At 47.7% G+C, this 22,648-nt stretch overlaps 1 protein-coding gene across 1 annotated transcript in view; it reads right to left on the minus strand.

The window, feature by feature from the left end:
- Window positions 1–22,648, minus strand: part of LOC118288973 (speckle type BTB/POZ protein) — a 181,889-nt gene that overhangs the window by 58,156 nt on the left and 101,085 nt on the right. Inside the window, 5 exon segments of the mRNA XM_035615584.2 lie at window positions 10,948–11,086; window positions 11,213–11,274; window positions 11,421–11,670; window positions 21,691–21,755; window positions 21,856–21,970. The gene's annotated coding sequence lies outside the window, so the exon portion shown is untranslated.

A 22,648-nucleotide genomic window follows, 5' to 3' on the forward strand; every position in this document is an offset into this window, starting at 1 on the left:
CTGCAGGCTTGGCTGCTGTTGCAGGAGCCGATCTCAATCGATGGCAGCACTTTGGATTCATTTACAAATTGAGTTTAGCGGGGATGGTTCCCCCCCTCTTTATTTCTGCAGTGTCCCCCAGTGAGGCTCCACTGCAGGCTATTTACGGTGCCCTCTTCCTGGGTAAGTTAATAACGCGCGCCCGAGCCTGGACGCGGCTCCGACACACACGGAGTCATTTGGGCTGGAATTGCTCTGACACAACCAATCAATCACGAAGTGGGAAGGGGGTCATCCCCCGGAGCGGGCCCACCCGTGCACCTCGTGGCCTCTCACACCGGTCAATACCAGGCATTATTCTGATCATAATTGCATTACATTTTTTTTTTTTTTTTTGCAGCGTGCAGCAAAAAAAACGCCAACATCCCCCTTGGACCCACTTACTGGCAAGAGCGGTGATACGCTACTGTTGATTCATTTATTTTGTCCAAATTGCCTTATTGACCACGCTCATCGACTTCCTATTAATGGATTCTCGTCTGTTGCACTTACGGTTCAAACGCGCAAGACTCTCCACATTCAAAACATCGAGTGATTATGAAAATGAGGGCCCGGATTGAACCAAAGCCCGGAGTTCAATAAAGACAAACCGACTGAGCCTGCAGGTGACTCGGCACAAGCTGCTGTCGGATCGAGAGTAAACAAACCGTACATCAGCGGCGCCACATAAACACACACAGACCCACAGATACACACAGACACACACACACACACACACACACAGACACACAGATAAACACGCACACACACACACACACACACACACACACAGACCCACAGATACACACACACACACACACACACACACACACACACACACACACACACACACACACACACACAGATACACACACACACACAGACAGAAATGTTTTGTGGCTTCCCTTATGAGAGTGGCATTCTGAAGATAATTAAACACATTTCGAGGCCACGTTAGCGTCACTTACTGGATTTCAGTGGGCTATGGCACAGGCGTGGATGTGAACTGTCATCTTGCCAGAATCGTTGTTGGTGAAATAATAACAACACGGTTCATCACATTCTCTGAATCTGATGTGAAAGCAGTTTTTTGTGTGCGAAGCCTTTATGGCTCATAACTGGATTAGGTGTTGAAGCCCCAGTGTGTCATTTTGGGAAATTTTCTGGCGGCACCTGGTGGTAAAAGTTGCAAAAGTGCAATCAACTGAACGACCGACAGGGGACACTTTATGGCAGCGCACCGCGGATTCCCATTTCTTGGCAGCATCGACCGATTTCAACACGACGTAGCGAACATGGAGACTGACACGGAGGTCGGGTCCAACTCATGGAACTATATTTCACTCATTCAGAGCTGACGAAAAAAAATCTGTGATTATACATATATGAACACAAAGTTCTTTTAAATATGACACACTGTAACTTTATCTAAAAGCGATGTCTTTAGGTTCTGCGTGGGCGAGGTCCACAGTGAATACTGTGCAGCTCGCTGGCAGGCAGCTACATACTGCAGCTGTTTATAGGCTCCACCGCAGGAGTCTAATGAGGGGGGGGGGGCAGTCAGGGGTAATTACACGAAAGGTCGCGTTTCCCCCCACCCTCCGAGTAAGAAGGTATGGAGACGACGGTGGGAGTGGAGGTCAGGCATGAGTCGGTGGTGTTTGGCAGACCAAGTGTGAAACAGCCGAGTCCAAGCAGCCAATTTAACAACCGCTCTTCACGAAGGTCTGCGTCTCAGCCACAACCCACGGGCTGCGGGAGTTCACCCAGTTGCACCCTGTTTTTTTCTCCCTCCCCTCTGCCAATGCCCACACTGCCTCTCTCTCTCTCTCTCTCTCTCTCTCCCCCCGAGAGAGGAGGATGTCTGGGGGTTGAAACCACATCAGCCCGCCGCAGAGTGTTGGTGGTGGTGGTGGGCGCCTCTCTGATCACAAACACTAAGTGATGAAAGCGCGAGAGAGCCGGAGAGATGCGACGCGAAGAGGAGTTTGTCCGAGAAGTCGGGACTGCGGCTTCTTTTGAAAACAGGGGGGATTTTCCACCATGACAGAATAATCTGAAGATTACAGGACAGTCGAGGGACATCTAGAGGTCACTGCGCGTTCTCTGGGATAGTTCCACCCAAATGGTAACTTGTGATCATCTCGCTCAGCTTTGAATAAATATCTGAATTGTTGCTCAGTAGCATTTCATGTGCACCTACTTTTGTATTCACGTCCAAATCTGTCACCAGGGTCAGAAACCATGAACGAAAAAACAATGAGAATAAAACCCAACAGGTTTTTAATTGTGAAGCACTATTTAACTTTTGTTTTGAAACTTTGAATAGAAATGAATCTGTTGAGTCGACATGTAATTCAAAATCTCTCAACCTGAGCTGCGGACATCACAATCTCAATGCTCATGTGCAGAAAAACGCTGCGTCGATCATGGATGCTCGCCGGGGACTGCGCTTCACGTGCGTGAGGTCTGGAGTTGTCCGGGGGGGGGGGGGGACTGTGAACCGAGGGGGTGGAAGGACGACGGGACGATCTGTACCGGTGTGGGAAGAGCCGCAGTCACAACCACAGTCTGCTGTGTTGTCAAACAACATGGAGACGGGGGGGGGCAAAGGTCAAATGTGGACATTATTGAGAGCGACCCCTGGGATCGCTTGAATCAATAAGCCACACTCTCCTATCACATACTTTGATGTTTATCTTAGAGGATCGCCATGGAAACCAATAACACAACTAGTCTCACGGCAGATTGATGGCAGATTATTCTTGGTTGGAGGGGGGGGGGGGGGGGGGGGGGGCGCTAGACTGGAGGTGACAAGGGGAAGTGGAGGCAGACAAATTGAGCAGCAATTACAGTGGCAATCATAATTACAGATTTTTTTTTGTGGGTTTCATGTGACTCAGGATGACAGAACCTGGCCGTCATGCAGCGGGGGACCGGGAGAAATTGAGACTTGAGCGAGGACACGAGGGGGGGACGATAAGTAAAAGAAGACATTCTGCACAGCGGAGACATTATCACACCTGAACCACAGCTTGAGAGGTCCTGCGAGAGTCGATGGTGGCAGGCGCAGGGATGAGTCACGGTCTGCAATCACAGAGACAAAGAGCAACTGGAGAGACAGAGAGAGAGAGAGAGAGAGAGGGGGAGAGAGAGAGAGAGAGAGAGAGAGAGGGACAGAGAGAGAGAGAGAGGGAGAGAGAGGGAGACAGAGAGAGAGAGAGAGAGAGAGAGAGGGAGAGACGGACAGAGAGAGAGAGAGAGGGGGAGAGAGAGAGAGAGAGAGAGAGAGAGAGGGACAGAGAGAGAGAGAGAGGGAGAGAGAGGGAGACAGAGAGAGAGAGAGAGAGAGAGAGAGGGAGAGACGGACAGAGAGAGAGAGAGAGAGGGAGAGACAGAGAGAGAGAGAGAGAGAGAGACAGAGAGAGAGAGAGAGAGAGAGAGAGAGAGAGGGAGAGATGGACAGAGAGAGAGAGAGAGAGGGAGGGAGAGAGAGAGACAGAGAGAGAGAGAGAGAGAGAGAGAGAGAGAGATAGAGACAGAGCGAGAGATAGAGAGAGAGGGAGAGATAGAGAGAGAGGGAGAGATAGAGAGAGAGGGAGAGATAGAGAGAGAGAGAGAGAGAGAGAGAGACAGAGAGGGAGAGACAGAGAGAGGGACAGAGAGGGAGAGACAGAGAGAGGGACAGAGAGGGAGAGACAGAGAGAGAGAGAGGGAGAGACAGAGAGAGAGAGAGAGAGATTGATGAGGGACAGAGAGAGGGACAGAGAGGGAGAGGGAGAGACAGAGAGAGAGATTGATGAGGGACAGAGAGAGAGAGAGGGACAGAGAGGGAGAGGGAGAGACAGAGAGAGAGATTGATGAGGGACAGAGAGAGAGAGAGAGAGAGAGAGAGGGACAGAGAGGGAGAGAGAGAGAGAGAGGGAGAGACAGAGAGAGAGAGAGAGATTGATGAGGGACAGAGAGAGAGAGAGAGAGAGAGAGAGGGACAGAGAGGGAGAGAGAGAGAGAGAGGGACAGAGAGAGAGAGACGGGGTTCCCACCTTTGTATTTTCATGCAAATTGCGACATAATGAATCGACGAGCTGAACGGGAACAGCAAAGTAAGACAGAACCTTTTGGTGGACGAGAAGAAAAATGTAAATGAGGCAGAAAATGAAGACGATGCTTATAAAACATGCCAGAAGCTGAACACGAATCACTGCAATGAGTTGTTCTGTCGATGGAACTCAGGCTTCGGAGGAGAAAAATACGCGAGCAATTGAAATGCAATCTGTAAAATATCAGTTCACTCTACGACCTGGAGAAAATAAGTGTTGACGCGCTTAAAATGGTCTCGACTGTTGACTGTGATATCAAACACTTACTACACAGAAGATATGAGATTATCATATGATCAGATGCCAGTATGTACAAGGAAGTAGTTTTGACTCTTTCTTCTTGTTCATACTGTCCATTGAGACTCCACCCCCACAATTCACTTACAGTGTAAATACAGACAATATTTGCTCAGTCTAACTTAGCCAAAATTAAGGGGGGATTTACAAATGTCACACCTTTCTTTGTGTTTCCATGCTGAGCTGCAGTGGAGGAGACGTTTCACAAAAAAGGGAAATTTGTACCAAAAAAGTTCAATAAGAACTGTCAGATATTCCTGACCCATCTCAAGCAAAAGCAAAAAACACAGACACAATTGTGAACTGGCCCTTTAAATAATGACATTAAGAGCAACGATGGAAGCTGCGCACACGCACGCACACACATACTGTACACACACCTGCACACGAGAGCAAGTTCTGTTGGGGATCAATAGGAGTATAATATTACGATAAAACATGGCATTGATATGTTAATATCGTATGATGGATTATGCAGTTCCGTCGACCGTGATGATGCAGGAGACTGCGGAGAAGCGCTGCGGTGTCTGAAAGGGTTTGAATTGCATCAACTAATCAGATCATTGCTTTAAGGATATATTTGAGATTAATATTGTACTCCCTCATAAAAAATGGAGCAGCGTCAAATAAAAATGAATAGGACTATTACAAAGTACTAAATTATGAACTCAAATCATAAGTGTGTAGCATAATCTGCATAAATTGAAACAACCTTGAATTGCACTAAGTGAATTTAGGAGCAGCCGTACAGGGAACAAAGCCCCCCCCCCCCACACTGTGCAACTGTTCTCCTGATGTGATTATAGAGCCACGATAACGTCCAGCGCCTCGGTGAGCACGCTGCCTCATGCGTGAACATGTGTACGGGCTCACTGCGGCCCAGATGGGTCTCTTCTAATTACCGCTGATTAACGCACAGAGTTGGAAATACCAGCCTGGACCTCAGGAGACCACCACCAGAACCAACGGTGCAGGGGGGCAGCAGTGGGGGGGTGGGGGTCTGCAGGCCGGGGGGTAATGTTTCCGGCTCCTCCATCAGCAGCAGCGGTCGTGGACTTGTGGTCGTAGTCCCTCAAACCACCGTCGACGAACCGTTTACGTACCGACCGCACCGCCAGCCTCCATTTGAGAACGCATGGATCCGGACTGGACGGCCAGCTGTTGTGACAGCTCAGCAGATGTGTTGTATGAATAAAATGTTTGTGGGCGACAACGCGAGATTATATGGATTTAGGTTGAAATCGGAGGCGGGGTTTGATTCCTGCAAACTGCCTCTGTGTGTCTTTTTGTATTTTCTTCACTCCTGATGACGGCTGCTCCCACACAGACACACGCTGGACCAGGACACATGGCGGCAGCCAGATATTGGCTTAGTATTATCATTTCTACGAGCAATTTTTGACGTGCACACATTTTATCAACTTTCTTTGTCAATTTTGTTGTTGGTTTGACTAATTTAAGGTTATTTAATATGAACAGTTTTCTTTGAGTTACCGGTTCCGGGAGTTGCCCGGCTGGAGTTGTCTCGGGAGTTGCCGGGCTGGAGTTGCTTCTGGAGTTGCCCGGCTGGATTTGCTCCTGGAGTTGCCCGGCTGAAGTTGCTTCTGGAGTTGCCCGGCTGGAGTTGCTTCTGGAGTTGCCCGGCTGGAGTTGCTTCTGGAGTTGCCCGTCTGGAGTTACCTCTGTAGTTGCCCGGCTGGTTGGCAAAAGGAGTCGCAGCTGCATCAGACCTGCATAAATACTGATTGTTGCCAATTGGGCCGTACCATATTCTGTCCACATCGTTGGGAGGGGATCTTCCAATTAGCTCTTTTTTTTTTGTTATTATCTTTTTCCACAAATGGAATTTTTGATCACTGATTTCTTTCTTTTCTTAGTTGTATGTAAAGTAGTGCTATACTCACGTTTGTTGGTTATTGTTTGAGAGGGGATTGAAAGGGTTTCATTTTTAATTTTTTTGAAGAAGAAGAAACCACCTGTGTCTCTTTCTCACTCGAGCTGGTCACTTCAGAGGCGACTCACTCACCCTCGCAAAGTCGCTTCCAGGAATATTTTTATTTTATTGTTTTTGTGTTTCACTCCGGATCCAAGTCTTTTTGTAACTTTAACTTCCAACCATGAAGAAAAGCACAGAGGGAAGTTATGATATTTATTTTGGCCACATGTTGAGTTTGTGCTGTGCATCAATTATGCTCAGGTGTATTTAAAATTAAATTTAAAAATTCCACAGTGACTGAGCTCATCACAGCAGCAGTCAGATATCTCTTGTACGTTGTACTTGATTAAACGATGCACATACAAATGTAACAATAGGAACATTTTAAGGAAAAGATTTGCTTTAGTGCCTGTTGCAAATCCCCAAAACGTCCAGCTTCCTGCTTTTGCTGAGTTACGTCCGAGGTTCTTGGTTCGAATCCAGGTCCGGATCATCCGGGACCTTTCTGCGAGGAGTGTAAATGTTCTCCCGTGTCTGCGTGGGTTGTCTCCAGGTACTTCCACTTCCTCCCACATGCAGATCAGGGTGAGGTGGATTGGAAACTCCAAATTGAAAATATTTGCCTCTGTATGTTCACCCTGTGCTGAGCCTGCGACCTGCCCCCACCCCGCAACCCTTCAAGGATGAAGCGGTTTAGATGATGGAGTTCAAAAACAGGTCTCAGGCCTGCGACTTCTCAAGGGCAACACAAGGACGACTGGTATGAAAATGGAGATATGCTACACATTAATATTTTTCCCCGAAAGCCAACTTTGTCCAGACATTCAGACGGATACAAGCCCGTAATTACAATAAGTCAAATTCTGTAATGCATTATGCAGCAAAGCACTCACTTGATTAGTATTACACTTCAGCGAGAGCGGCTCACTATGTATTAAAACAGTCCCTTTTGCATAATTAATAAGGCACTTGCGTTCCAAGTACCAATTACGAGGGGCACGGCCGGCGGAGTCCGACCGAACACTGCAGCCATCTGGTCCAGAGCCGGCCGCCTGTAACCAGGATGAGAGGCATAAATAAAAGCTGGAGCAGCCGGCCCACATGCAGACACACACCAGCTGTGTCTTTGTGGATATGGAGCTATGAGCAGGATGTCTCTGACTCCGATGCAGAGAGAGATGAGGAGAGAGGACGACGAAGAAGAGGAAACATGTGGGGGACAAAGAAAAGGGGGGGGGGGAGGATAGAGGACAGAAAGAAGGAAGAGAATCAGTTGCAGCGAGGACACGGAAAATGTGAAGGAGGAAGTAACTCAGGGGAAAAGAAAAAGTTTTTAAAGTAGAGAAGATTTAAAATGTGAAAGTGAGATGCAACATTTTTTCCCACACAGTCGGACAAAGCACAGGATGGACATAAAAAAAAAAAAAACATTCCATACAGAGGTCAGAGCAGATTAAAGTGCCCATGGTGGAGAACTCATCAACAGACGTCCTGACGGAGAGATGAGCCAGAAGAAAGAAACAGATGCTGAAGCAATGAAGTTCCACCACGTCAGAAGAAGAAGAAGAAGAAGAAGAAAAAGAAGAAGAAGAAGAAGAAGAAGAAGAAGAAGAAGAAGAAGAAAGTCGGCAAGAAAACAGAAATGCATGTGTCTGCTTGGGTTGATCAGCGTCTGTACTCGGGGCTGTTGGAATATGTTTGACAGTAAATCACTTCCTGTGACGGAAAAGTGAAAAGCACGAGGGGGTCGGAGGAGAGAGGAGACAGCTGGGTGGAGCGGGTGGGGGGGGGGGGGCAAATCAGAAACATCTTTTGATTCTTCTCTTCTTTCCCCACTCGACAAAACCAGCAGCCTGTACATCACGACACAGACGCGGCGACGTCGCTTGCACGCCACTCGACGGGGGACGACGCAGTCGATTTGAATTGCAGATAATGTCATAAGCTGTAATCAGTGTTCAGCAGCGGTCCTCTCCGTAAACACATCCATCACGCAGCTACCTGTGTCATAACACCGCTGATCCAACCGCAGGCCGCCGACGGCAGCGCGCTCCAATCAGCGGACAAAAGCCCAGAACTTTAAACTACCGTACACAGAAAATATAATATCTATACCGCTTGCTGTTGCCTGACGACAAGCTGATGTCCACGACGAGGCAAACAGACGCACAGGCGATTACGAGCAACCCAAACAGAAACATTGTACAAGCATCAGGTATCTTAACTGGATTACAGAGGAAGAACCTGAACCGAGAACTTTATGTTTTCCAGACGACACAATAGATGTCGATGCCAGCTGAGGGTTTTGTTTTCCTTCTTCCGTTTTTTTTTTGTTGCCCTGTCGGGTCTTGGATGGACGCCGAACTTTAAACAGGAACAGAAGACAGTAATGGAAACTGGCTGCTCGCTCCTAAACAAAGGCCCTGAAATGAAAATAGTCTAATGTTTCACTCAGGTTGGTTTTTTTCATCATTTGTGATCTAATGCTGACAGAAAATATTTCACATTTTGCTGTAAAGAAAAGAGAAAAATATGCATATGAAGTTTTGTCTGCGTATTGGTTTGGAGCATGATGTGTGTGTGTGTGTGTGTGTGTGTGTGTGTGTGTGTGTGTGTGTATGTGTGTGTGTGTGTGTGTAAGACCATTAGCTGCTCTAACGTACGGCCTAAACCTATTGGCTCGCCCCGATCATCGTTCACCCTGATAGCCGCTCCGCAGCAGAGACCTCGCGAGCCTTTCAAAACCAGATTAATAAAAATAATTTTCTCCTCCCTTTCGACAGCAGTCTGGAAGGCATTACAGCGGGCAGGCAGCCGACGATCTCCAGGAGCAGGATCAGCGGCATTAACCGGACAAATTAGCGGCCCTGCGCCTCCACAGAGCCAAAGAGGAGACAGAGAACTCCCTCCGTGACATTCATAAACAAATCTTTAAGTTGTTAATCTAGCTGCTGCCTACCACTCTCTGAGGCCCACCCACGCTCAGCGTTCCCCGTCGGCGGGTCAAGGTCACGTTCGCCGATTCAAAGGTAATGGGAAAACAAACAGGCGAGCGATAAGTGTGGTGAGCAGAAAATCGCGGGTGTGAAAATAAACAACAACAGACATCACACGCCCGGGCGGCGCACTGCTCCAGTGCTCCGGCCTCGTTCGCTCGATCAGTCAGAGGCCGAACCCGACTCTCCGAGCCTTCACAGACGTGACGGTGATGAAGTCTAAGCTCTGGGCCATGTTTCTCATTAACATTTGCAATAAAACGTCAGTGTGAGTAACGGGAGGTTGCGTTGCGCCGCCTATCGGAGAACACGGCTAATTCCACATCTCCGAGCCCCCCAAACCCCCCCCCCCCCCCATCCCCCGCCGCCACCGTGGGTCCCTGGCGCCTGGAGGAGCAGGAGGTTTGTTTCGTTACTGTGGATCACCTCTGCACTATCCATCACGGGGCAGGGCAGAGGCCTCGACCCACGTGACATCAGATAAGGATGTTATAGGAAGTGTCGCTAATGATGAATTAGGCTGACGGCGATGTTTCCCTCACAGGAGGTAAAGAGCGAGGCGGTGCCACTCTCTGATCTGGAGATACAACTTTACTTCTGGACTAGTGAAGATTCCTTCAGTCCATTTATAAGATACATAGATATACAATTATATCTACGTACAAGTGTCTGATGCCTGTATTCTCTGTAATGACCAGCAGAGGGCGACTCCGCCTGTCGTTTCTATAGAGGTCTATGAGAAAATGAGTCGACTTCTCACTTGATTTATACCGTCAGTAAACATCTTCCTGGGGAGTTTTGTGGTTCAATTTCTAGTTTCAAGTCTTCTTCAATACAGCATGATGTCAATTTTTGTAAATTATGGTCTCATTTAAAGTTTAAAAAAAGACGATGACCCCGGTGACTAGGTCCATTTTTATATTCAATCAAGTAGTGGAGTAATAGATGGACCAGGACAAGAATCAGCACCATGAACTGTGGTTATGACAGAAACGTTTTTTTTTTCCCATTTTTCTTCACACACACAAAAATAAAAAGTGTATTTTCATATCGCAGTAAAATATTTTCCCTATCTTTCAACTTAAGCTGCCGCCGCCGGCCACAATGCAATGTTTCACTCCGGATAACAGTCTGAACGTGAAACGTTGGCGGGACCGAGGCTGGTGCACTGGAGCTCCACCACGACCACGTGATGCATCTCCTGCCAAAGCCAAAAGAATAATGTTGAGATAAGCCCCCGGCCCCGCGGCGGTACACCGGCTCTGTGCCCCGCATACAATCCCACTGTGACTCTCCACAGAGCCACTCCGCACACTTTAAACGCGGCGGAGTTTCCGTCCGCGAGGAATAATCAATCGTGCCTGTGAATCAGCATCGCGAGCCACATGGTGACTCTCGGGGCGACAGAAACAACTTCAACCGGCCGTCAAGATCGCTACAGTCACACACGACTTCATCGTTAGTCACCACCGCGACGAACGGGGTCAATCAGCAGCACCTGAATTTAGACACTGAAATAAGCAATCGTGTCAAGACGGTTTACTGTAGGTCTCTGGAGAAGAAGCGGAATGAGCCGAATCTTGCTCTGCAGGTGACCCACCTGTAATCTTCATCATCCTCCTCCTCCTGCAGCATCCGGATGCCGTCATCACTCCTGACTTCATCCTCTCGTCACGCCGGGGAATTCAGTGCCGCCCATCGTTCGCACCATCAGAGGCTCGACCCCACGTTCTCCTGGTCTTCACGGACGAATGAAGATATGAACATATGAGTAGCTCATAAGAGATGAGAGAAAAAGAAATAAAAGGCCCTTTTACTGTATCGATTCCACATCCCCTGTAGCGGTGCGAGCGCTGCGTGCTTACACAAGACGGGTCTGAGTGCAGGTCGAGGGCAAAGGTCGGGAGTTTAAAACAGCTGCCAGACACTGTATACAACACATGGTCGACGTTAGCACTCGTGTGTGTGTGTGTGTGTGTGTGTGTGTGTGTGTGTGTGTGTGTGTGTGTGTGTTAGAGAAAGTCAAATAAAGGAGAAACAATGTTATGGTGATAATGACCTTCTGACCCTCACCTGTAGTCATGAACTCTGGGTAGTGACCCAAAGAGCGGGCTTCGTGTGTCCGGGCACCTTGTCATGACGCCACCTGGGCGCCTTCCTTTGGAGGATTTACCTCGCACGTCCCACTGGGGACGAGGTCGACCCAGAACTCGCAGGAGCTGCGACATATCTCATCAGGCCTGTGAGGCCTCGGGATCCCCCAGGAGGAGGGGGACGCGCGGCACACGCCGCTTAGCCGGCTGCCTCCACGACTCGATCTCGGCTGAGCAGAAGAAGACGGATGGATGGATTATTTCTGTTCTTCATTCTATGATTTCTGCGGTTGAGGAGTGAAAACACACATTGACACATACTACGAACCCACACCAAGAAGTGGAGAGAGGCTGTGGATTCTTAGCTGAGAGCAGAGTCAACAATATGATATTCAAAACGACTTACTGGGAATCTTTTCCTGTCGGCACTTTACACGTGACGACGTTTCTCAAAAGCAGTTTGAACTTCCCCCGGAAAAATTTATGTCAGTGAAGTATGTTGACGTTTCCCATTACGCTGTGTGTGCTTTGGATGAGTGTTCACAGAGGGGCCAAGTATCTGAACGTTGAAGGAAGCGGCTTTCTTTGGACGGAGCGCCCGGCTACAGACGCTTATTTGCAGAGGTAATGCTAAGGTAAGCCCAAGGAACCGTGTGTGATGATGGCACATTCATCATGTCCCCCAGGGTTTTCCCCACTTCACTTGTTTAACGTTGAAAGAGAAACATTTATATATTTCACAAGACACAGAGACAAAAAAAGCAAAAAGGCCTCTGACCAAACATGTGATTTACTAAGCAGCCAAATCCGGATTGGTGAGAATGATTATTTCTCTACTGGTGAGGATGTTGACTGGGTCATGCAACTGTATCCTCAGGCTTTTTTGACAATATCATGCACGTGGCCATCGAGTGCATATGGAAATATTACAAAGTCTTAATTATCCAGCTGGCTGCAGCAAAAGACGGTGACCAGCAAGACATGGGACGCTTGTATGACTGCTATCAGTCATCAGCTTTCTGCATGCAGAGAATCTAAAGTGTTTTAAAGTGGATTATTAGTTTTCATTGTTTGCTGAACCATGAGTAAAAACACAACCCAGATCGCCGGCGGTGAGCCGGCAGCCTGGTGCGGTGGTCTGGGAAGTCGTCCGGGCAGACGGAGGACGTGTCCTCTCCGCCACCCACAACTCCACGGGACTCGGCGCACTGCATGCTGGGACGTAGCGTGAAGTCCCGACTATTTGAAATACAGTTATCGCTCTCTCTCTCTCTCTCACTGTGATCTCTAACTTTCTAATCTCCAGCCTCGGTTCTGTTTGGCTGCTTTCGCCTGCAGCAGAACAAATAAATACACTTCAGCGCTATCGGTTTTCCCCCTGGTCGACAGAAACATGTCAAGCCGCGCAAATAAATAGCTCCCCTGTTAACCCAAATAGTGTAATTGCCCAGATCCTGCGCCCCTGCCCGCTCTCTTCCTGAACACGAGAACCCCCCCACCTGGGCCCGAGGAACGGGAGAGTCTGTCTGTCCTGAGCACTTTGACACCCCCCCACCCATTTCCCATTTCTGGAGCAAGACGGGGAGATCCAGTTCCCGCATACAACCCAAACCAACTACACGTCAAACAGTGTTCGACGTCAGTTCAGATGAACATTTAACGACCCCCACAGGGAATTATAGGGTCCAACCAGCAGGACAGCAAAAAAAGAAAAAACATGGGGCATACAGTGAATAACAGCAGAGCAATAAGTGGGATTATTGAACATATCCACAACCGGCAATTTGAGCAGCAAAACACATAATAAAATATATATGGATTGTAGAATATGATGTGATAATTGGCATAATTAATAATTTGAAAATCTAAATTGAAAACATGTATAACGTGAATTAAGTACACATGCTGTAAATGTAAGGGGGGAAAAAAAACAATCATTACATCTCATTAAAAAAATATCACCCCTCATTTTTCATGGTTACTGCACATATCATTTTTTACATGCAGAATGTGGACGTTTATGACATTTATGGTGATGTTAGTTTTAGTTTAACAGTCTTTAGGGAAGAAGGAAGAAAAAAAGTCCAGCACAATGACCTTTAACCCCGACCTGCCCCTGGACCCAGGGCTGTTTAATGCTCCAGATATTGACAATGGGCATAGTTCTGATCATAGTCTGTAAATAATAATTTGACATTGTCGCCGGGTCCAGAGAATGAAGCCAATTGCGGAAGTGCCTGACGTCTGTATTCTCTGTACTGACCAGCAGAGGGCGACTCCACTGGTTGTTTCTATAGAAGTCTATGAGAAAATTGACTCTTCTACTTCTCACTTGATTTATAACGTCAGTAAACATTTTTTCCCCGAGGAGTTTATGGTTTAATCTCTAGTTTCCCGTCGTCTTTGATACAGTGTGTGTGTGTGTGTGTGTGTGCTTGTGTTAGCGTGCGTGTGAGTGTGTCTGTGTGTGTGCGTGCGTGTGTGTGTGTGTGTGAGAGAGAATAAGAGTGCTCTCCAGTTCAAGCAAAGGAAATGAAAAGTGTTTTCGAATGTTTTCATAGTTCTGAGTGGTGGGAGTTAGGGGACTGGTGGTGGGGCTGGGGGGTCGGGGGGTGAGAACCTTGTGCTAATCACAACCATACTTCCAAAACTTATTTTGACAGAATCCCACACACCCAATGGACGGACACCTACACACTGGGCTACAGTAGAGACTATGGGTTCCAGCATGTCTCCCACTAAAGAACAATCTTCTCCGTGGATCTGGTTGTGATAAAAAAAAAAAAGTCAAAGTCAACTAACTTGACTTCTCTGTGCATCGGATCCTGACCAGCAGCATGTTGCGTTTTCTCCAACAAGACTAAAACAGTTCTGATTGCCCATTCATAAACACCAGCATCTGATTCCAGCCGCTCCGCTTGCGCTCCTATGAATATTTATGCGTTCCAGTGGGTTTATATCACCATTATCTGCTTCGTGTTAATGTTTCCATCCACGTCCGTGTTGTTTGCATTGCAGAGCTCAGCCGGCAAAACAAATGTTTCCACAATGCACGGCCGCTAACGGTTACAGGGATGGTTCTCAGCAGTATGATTACATGACACATACCGTTTGTGGCAGTATATGATAATTTGGATGACTTAATGTCAAGTCGAAAATCCCTGACTGGATTCCGCGATGACCTCGTGGTGACTTCTTTTATAGGATTAACAGATTCGCTCCATGCTGCAGACGGCCTGAAGCCGTTTCCTGACTCTCTGCAGGCGCTTCATACTATAGAATGAAATATTACAGTAAAGACAGACATATGCAGACGTCTGCCCGTGTATTTACTGTTAGTGCACATTACGAGATGTGCAGTAACAGTCACCGCTGACATTATTTATTGCAGAACTGCACTTAACTCCACTTGTGTATTTGCATTGTGTTACTTTATACTTACACTATATGTCAGAGGAAAATATTACTTTTACAGTGAATTTAACTCACGGCTGTAGACATGAACAAAATTTTACATACAAAACATAAAATATGATACTTTGGTGCAGATTAAGCTGATTCAATTCTTTTATCAAATATTGACAAACACTTTTGTGTCTTGTGTCTTTTATGTCTCTGAAGTCCTTTGTGATATATTTTTTTTCTCCTCAGTCAGAGGAATATTTTCATGGCTTTGTAATAATTAATAACCGTGTGCATGAATGCTTTGCTAGCTGGAGAATTCTTGCAAACCAGGATCTTGTCAGATAAAACTCTTATTTAGCCATTTTTCATCAATGAATCTGCTTAAACTTAACTTGAGAAGATGCATCACTCCTTCTCCCAGGCAACAACATCTGTAATATCAACTTAATAACAGTAAATTTTAAAGCAAAGCTTTCAACTCTAACCCCCCCCCCCCACACACACACACACACACACACACACACATACACACACACACACACCTTGCCCCCTTCAGTGGCTCACCCTCGTCTAAAAGCTTTTTTAATTATGGCAGCCATTAAAGCAGGGGCTGGCTCTGGGCTCTAACTGACGGTAGTGCACGCACCGCTGCTCCTCTGAGCCAGCCGCATGCTTACATGCACTTATATGACCACACACAAGTACATGTATGCACACACATACAGCACGAGTGTGTGCTCGCATACGTACAAATGCTCTCAACAAAGTACTTGGACCAGACGACCGAACTGGCTCCAGTGGCATTAAATCTGTCTAATCATCTGGGTTTTTTTTTTTTTTAAAGTCTGCTAAAGCGATCGTGGCGTAACCTCATCTACTCGAGGGAGAGGGAAGAAGGACGGCGGGAGAGGAAGAGCGAGGAGGATCGCGATGAGGAGGAAGACAGAGGGAGGAAGACGGAAGAGGAAAATAGGGGGCGGCAGGGGGCAAAGCTATAAAGCACTTTTCCACGTGTGTCTTTTAAAAGTGTGAATGTGCGTCTGCTGCTGTGCTGTCCACATAAAACAGAAACACAACTGTGCTGCAATAATAAACGTGGGGGCTAAAGATAGAAAGGGCAAGTGCGGCGGACCCGGTGACTCATACGCTGAAAACAGATATTTATACTTTCAATTACCAATCCTCCCCGTCATGAAATAAAAATGAAACACCGGTGACATCATGCGCCCGAAGTGCTGCAACCGCCGTAGTGTGAACATAATAGACGGGGGAAGCAGATAGTTGGCCTGAGTCACCGAGAGAAGGCGAATTGGCCTGTTGGGCGTTTGAGTGGAAGTGGAAGAGCTCCCACCAGGTTGGTTGTACCCGAACGCGTCTGACTTTATGGGATGTGGACCACATGAGAGACTAATCCAATTGTCACTGCTCTAACGGCATATTCCGCCCCGGGGCTTCACCGAGTCACACTCGCTCCCTTTTTCGGACCAATGGGGAGCCTCCATCAGAGGCCCGGCAGGCTGCTACAGCCACTCTCAGGTTACGCTGGGAGGCCCCCGTGCTCCCAGGGGTCGTGGTTTTCCTCCAAAAGGTGTCCATATGCGATGTGTAGGGGCGGAGCAGGGTGGGGCTCTGGGGGAGGGGTCACGCCGCCACAGAGACGCAACCCACTTCAAAGGCCTCCCTGTGCTCCGTGTCCCTCAGGGGCGTCCTGCTGTCTCTCCTCCGTGGCACCCTCAACCGGCTGGTCCACCTCCCAATGTGCACAGGACGGCCTTGAAGTCGGACACCTTGGTCCTGGTGACCGTCCCCGTGCCTCCCACGCCCAGAGCATCCCCCCCGCTGACGAAAGAAGACGTGTAACTGGAGAACTCCACATCAGGACCACAAGAGCCCCTCTGATAGCAGAAGCGCGTACAGACCATATGGAAGAACCGGCTGCGGCTGTACTGTCTTTTAAAAAAGGAAACTTGTTACATTACACATAGATTGATATTTACGACGGGCCCCTCTGCCGTCAGGGCGGAGGACTGAAGAGCACAAACAAAGCCTCACCTGTCCTCCGCCTGTGGGAGGGCGTCTGGTGACGCATGATGCATCTTTCAAGGATGAGATGACAGACTTCCATTTAAAAATGTCAAAGTTCAGCCTTCTCTTTTTTCCATTCATGTTTTTTTTCTTTTAAAGAACGTAAAGTTTTGATTCATTCCAGTGTGGCGTGAAAAACAACGTGCACGAGGCAAAGATGTTCCATCATGGAGAAATTAGATTCTTCATTTTATTACGTCAACGTTTGTTTTATTGCTCCCCCCCCCCGGCCCCTTTTTTTTCCCCCGCTCGGCGACGGCGTCGCAGCCTGACGAAGACAAATGTGGACCAGACCGAGAAGTTAATGGGCCCCGGCTCTAAATAGGTGATACTTTCACATTCTGCTTTAATCGCACACTTTCCAGGTGATGGATCCAGAAGGCGCCGTCGTTAGGGGAACGCCGGAGCGTGACCTCGTGGCGCAGGCTTCCATTTTTTCCTCTGTTGCTTAACCGGTGCTGATGTCCATCACTCACGCCGATTAAGTTGAAACCCCCCTGGTCTTAATAGATTTCCTATGAAAGAGCTTGTGACTAAAGTACAAGTGTATTCAGAGTTGAGCCGCCCCGAGGCTCCAGTCGGGGTCCAGGGAATGTTTATGAGCGGGCCAACGGTCAGGGGTTATACATATATAATAAAAAGAGTCAGATTGGTTTAAACTGTGTCATTCCATAGACACGAGAGCGAGTGTGATGGTGCCTCACCACCAGGCCTCTCAGGGGGAATTCCTAAGCCCTCGGCTCTCTGGGATCCCCGAGATGTTTACTTTTCTCCGGACACGCCCGGACACCGAAGACGAGCCGGGGACGGGTCGGCGGGCGGAACCGATAAGAAGACGCGGGAGCAGCTGGGAACGAGCGCTGGTTGAAAAGTGTTCGGAGAATAGTACACAGGTGTCGCCCGGGGAACGCGTACGGGCCCGCGGCGCCGTCCCCTTTAATTAAAACCACCTCCCCTGACATTTTGATTTCCTTTCACGACACGGTCGCCAGCCGTCGTGCAGCTACAAGCGTCTTGACGACAAAGCATGTCATTTTTCAAAGAGTTGAATGAGCCTAAAAAAAGGTTTCAGGAGTTTTATGAGTTTTAATTCATCCTAACTGTGGGAAATCTGTGCAACCGACGACGACGCGTTCATGTTTTGGAGCAAACCAGACTAGAAGCTCTGTGGCGGCGACGGTGGACCTGTAAAGCTGTGATGCTCATTACACATCGGGAACGTGAAAAAAGTAGAAAGTTATAGTTTTATAAAAGTTTGGCTTGAGGGCAGTTGAAGAAAAGATCATTATATATATATATATATATATATATATATATATATATATATATATATATATATATATATAAATCTGGACTGTGGTCATTTGAACAGATTCTCCTTCTGAGCTTGTAAGTTGGTCATAATGGTCTCAATTATGTGAAGCGTTGGCAAAGGTTGCGTGAGGAAGATCTCCTCTTTATTCCACTTCTCTTCCTGGTCTAAACTGTCCCATGCTTTGACAAATTCTGACGTTGAATATTGAATACTTCAGACAAGGGTCAACAACCCTTCCCCTGTACAGCCACACAGCACCAAAGAGATCTGGAAGAAACGCTTGGATGGGACCAACCTCCGTGTCTCGAAATTCCTTGTCAAGGTCTGGAAGTAATCCACTCCTCTGCAACGAGGAGGTGGGGGGGGGGGGGAAAGTAGAAAAGAAAGCAAAATTAAAAAGCTGACAAGTCCCAAATGTGCATCCCTTCCCTCCAACAACTCAATTAACCCTCTGTGGGACGTTTAAAGTTGACATCAGATGCGGAGGCAGAGCTGCAGAGGGAATATTCAACGTGTGGGAATGTTTTCAGTGGAAACGAGAGAGAACATGTACACGGGCATTAAGAATACAGGAGCTGTAGTCGAGGCTCAGCGCACAGCTGATAAGAAAAGACTAAGCCTTTTGGGGGCAAGTCCAATAAATGGGAAACTGTCCGCTTTCTCTTCTTTGAGGACAAATGAGGAAATGAAACATAAAGAAACGGGGGATCTGTGCCGGATTAATGGATCTTGAGAATGTGTAGACCCCCCCGGAGCTGAGGATTTCATTCTCCTCCCTCCATTCAGACTCCGTTTCATCCCTCCATCCACATTTGAACCTCCCCGTCATCCCTGGATCCCCCCGGTGTCCGGCGTCTCAGCATCTGTCATCGCTCTTATTGCTTCCCTGCTGACCCCCCCCTCTCTCTTTTGTTGTTGCTGCTGTCCCCCTTCTCAAGAAAGACGCCGATGAGCCCGAGGACGTGGCGAGCGACTGTCACCGAGAGGGAGGGCAGTGGACGGAAGAAGCAGGGATGTCTGACATTACCGTTAAAGTTTCCCTCCTAATGTTCTTACGACACACAGGTTGTACATCACATGGAAAGAAGGTGAAAACTCAAACATGAGCCAGACTTGAAGCTCCTATCTTCATGTCCTGAAACATAACTACAACGAAATGTTGTGTTTCATGATGTCAGACGTCATGGTTGATGATGGATGGCGATTGAAATCCATGCAGCATGAGTTTAAATAGAGCCAGAGGTGCTCATAGGCTCCTGATGTTGTTTTTTCCCTTTGATAACAGCACCACCTAGTGTCCACACCCACCGCTCACCGCCTGGATCACATCTGGACACACGCATAGCACTTAACAAACACATCTGTGTCGCATGTGAGTTGGCACCGCGAGATGGATTTGAAAGATGTGAGGAAAATATTCAACATGAGAAAAATTCAAACAAAAAGGACAAAAGAAGGAATGTGTTTGAGTCCACGAGCCCATGATATATGTTCATTTCGGGGTATTTAAAGGGACAATTCACCAAAATCAGAAAGGAATGTATGGTATATATATATATTTTTTTTATGTTAGATATAGCTGCTGCTGCCACCCCAGCATAATAAGAGTGAGAAAAAAATAGTTTGTTTTTAGAAAGTATTCAAAAATTCCATTATTTGTCTTTTACCCACAACCTTTGGTCCTGCAGAATAGTGCATTGTGGGATCCCGAGTCTTTCAATAATATCAGGGTGGATTTAAGAATAAGTATACAAAATTTGTTACAATCTGTGGATACTAAAGAGTAGCCGGACAAACCGATTAATTAACCTGTTTTTTTTTAAAGAAAGATACCTTGAAACCAAATAGAATTTAAAATATCAGCATTATACTTGATTTTAGTGAGGGGAAAATAATAATAATTGACATTTGGTGTACTGACCCTTTAAATTTGACATCCATCTCTGCTCTATTAATGCTGCGTCTTCCATCCTGAGGCTGCAGAACCGACATCAGACACTAGAGGGCAGCCCAGGCTCATGTGTAGGAGGCTGCAGTGTGAAGGTCTGTGACATCTCACCAGGCTGTCTGTCGCCTGCAGCTCCTCATTCAAACTGAATCACACTGTGAAATAGGATTACGTGTCGAGCAATGCGATGATTGAGGCTCAATTATTGGGAGTTTGGCAGGAGAATGGAAATAAAAAAAAAAGAAAGAAAGGGGAAATACAAAAACACGCGTCGCTATCTGTCAACGCCGGTCGTCCTGTGGAACAACATTAAGATAAGTCGATCGTGGATGTCACACGATGGGTATCTAAGCATCCACAATGCTTTTTCTTTTTCCTTCTTTTCTCCAGGCGAGTAAAAAAATATAGCAGCCGCTTGTCTGGCTGCTCCCCAGAGAAGATACAGACATACAGAGTTGTGGCCTTATAATTATGTGCGGGAGTGAAAGTGTGTGTTCGAACGTGCTCCGTTTTAAAAAAAGGTGAATTTTATTATGGTTGCTGGGGGTTTTTTTGTTTAGTTTTTCCAGAATTGTGGGCCAGGGAGCGGATCTCCCTTTATAGGTTGTTGTTTCCTCTCCCAGAGAGCCCCCCCCCCCGATACCCTGGGCAACTGAAGAGGCTGCCTGGAATTATACAGAGACACGTTTAGCGTCTGAAATAATCTAATAAAAAAAGGAAGACGGGGAGAGAAAGAGAGAGACAGAGAGATCAGGCAACCTCCTGAGTTGATGAGCTCATTCCCATCTTTCATCAGCATCTCCTGCATCATAATGAGCTGTGAATCTGTACACACACACACACACACACACACACACACACACACAGGCGGAGGAGACCAGTCGTCTCCATGACTTCCCTGCAGCCGTCACTCTTTGATGTATCAGTCAAAACCGGCCTGACAGAACCTCCCCGGTTCTCCCTCCAGAGACCCGTCGTGTCTGACCTTACACCTCCGGGGTCATGGTCTCCCCTCACCATTAGGCCCCCGCCAGCCAATTAACCCCCTGACCTGAGACCAATTAACCCTGTTACAGCAGTACAAGCTGCTCAGGCCACAATCATTCATCAGCCGGTGCAGAGAAAAAGCACCACGGAGCAAAAAAGGTTTTAAATGCATTGATCCCAGACAAAGTAAGGCTGACCGACCCGGTGACCAGGTAGATACAGAGCGGGACTTCTGTGCTGCCTGTCAGATGTAGGTGAGGGCTACAGAGACAGAGAGAGAGGAAGGGATGGATAAATAAGAGAGAGAGAGATGGACAGTGGAAGTGAAAGCTCGTCTAATTAAGCAGAAATGGAGCTGTGGCGAGCCGGGGGGACCTGCCTGGTGCTATCTTGCATTTCAGTCCATTAACCTGCTCCTAATGAACTGTGTGTGTGCTTTTGGGGGGTGGGGAGGAGTCTTTATTAATCACACCCCACTAAGGTGACGGTCACTGGTTCGTCAGTACTCACCACGTTGTGTGTGCGTCGATACTCTTGCAGCGGGGGGGGGGCTTCAGATCACTGCCTGCATGGCTCTGTGTGGAGAGGACAAACAAACTTGACTGTCAGCTGCATGATGTGACAGCATGCACGAGGACGAGGCTGTGTGTGTGTGTGTGTGTGTGACAAACTCACGGCGCTTCCGCGTTCCTCTGTTACCACGGGAAATTGGAGTTGTTGTTGTGTTGTGACAGACCCAATCAATGGTTCTCAGCCGCCCACGGTGGCGATGATATTTTCCCCGACAGGCCTGGTGCACACAGAGTTGTCAGTGCATGCAAGTGATGTGACACATATCGAGTAGGGGACTCGGAAGGAAATGACAAGTGGAAGTGGCCATTACATCTAATTGTTTCTTATCAGATTTTTTTACGCAGGATGAATTTCGTGGGGAGGGATTTAGAGGAAGTAAATGAAAGGGAGAAGATGCTGTGGACAGGTGGATAGGGATGGTTGAGAGGGAGGGATGGAGGGAGGGAGGGGGAGAGAGAGCAAAGAGATTTGTGGTGAGAGAAAAGGGGGAGAGGCTCACACACAGAGAGGGAGAGAGGGAGAGAAGAAACTGTTAAACTGTGTGTTCGCTCTCTCCAGTTCTCAGCAGCGCTCAGTTTGTGCAGGAGGCAGCTGCTCCGTCCCTCCAGGATCTGACCAGATGTGATCTACAGCCCACTCCTCTCCGATCCGGGATCCTCTTTATTATCCGTCTGCATGGATGAGAGCAGCCTTCGCCGCCTATTCCATGGATTTCTCACACACCAACTAATGTGACTCAAACAGAACAGAGGAGACAAACAAGGAGGAGGGTGAGGTGGAGGGGGGGTCCAGATGGTTTCCACCAGTGTTTCAGGTTTGTGGAAGCAGCGCTGCCCGCCTGCCTTGGACATGGGACCGTGCGTCAGCCGAGAGGGATCCGGTGCCGGAGGAAGAG

This window comes from Scophthalmus maximus, chromosome 17, assembly GCF_022379125.1.
Source record: "Scophthalmus maximus strain ysfricsl-2021 chromosome 17, ASM2237912v1, whole genome shotgun sequence".
Lineage (NCBI taxonomy): Eukaryota > Metazoa > Chordata > Actinopteri > Pleuronectiformes > Scophthalmidae > Scophthalmus > Scophthalmus maximus.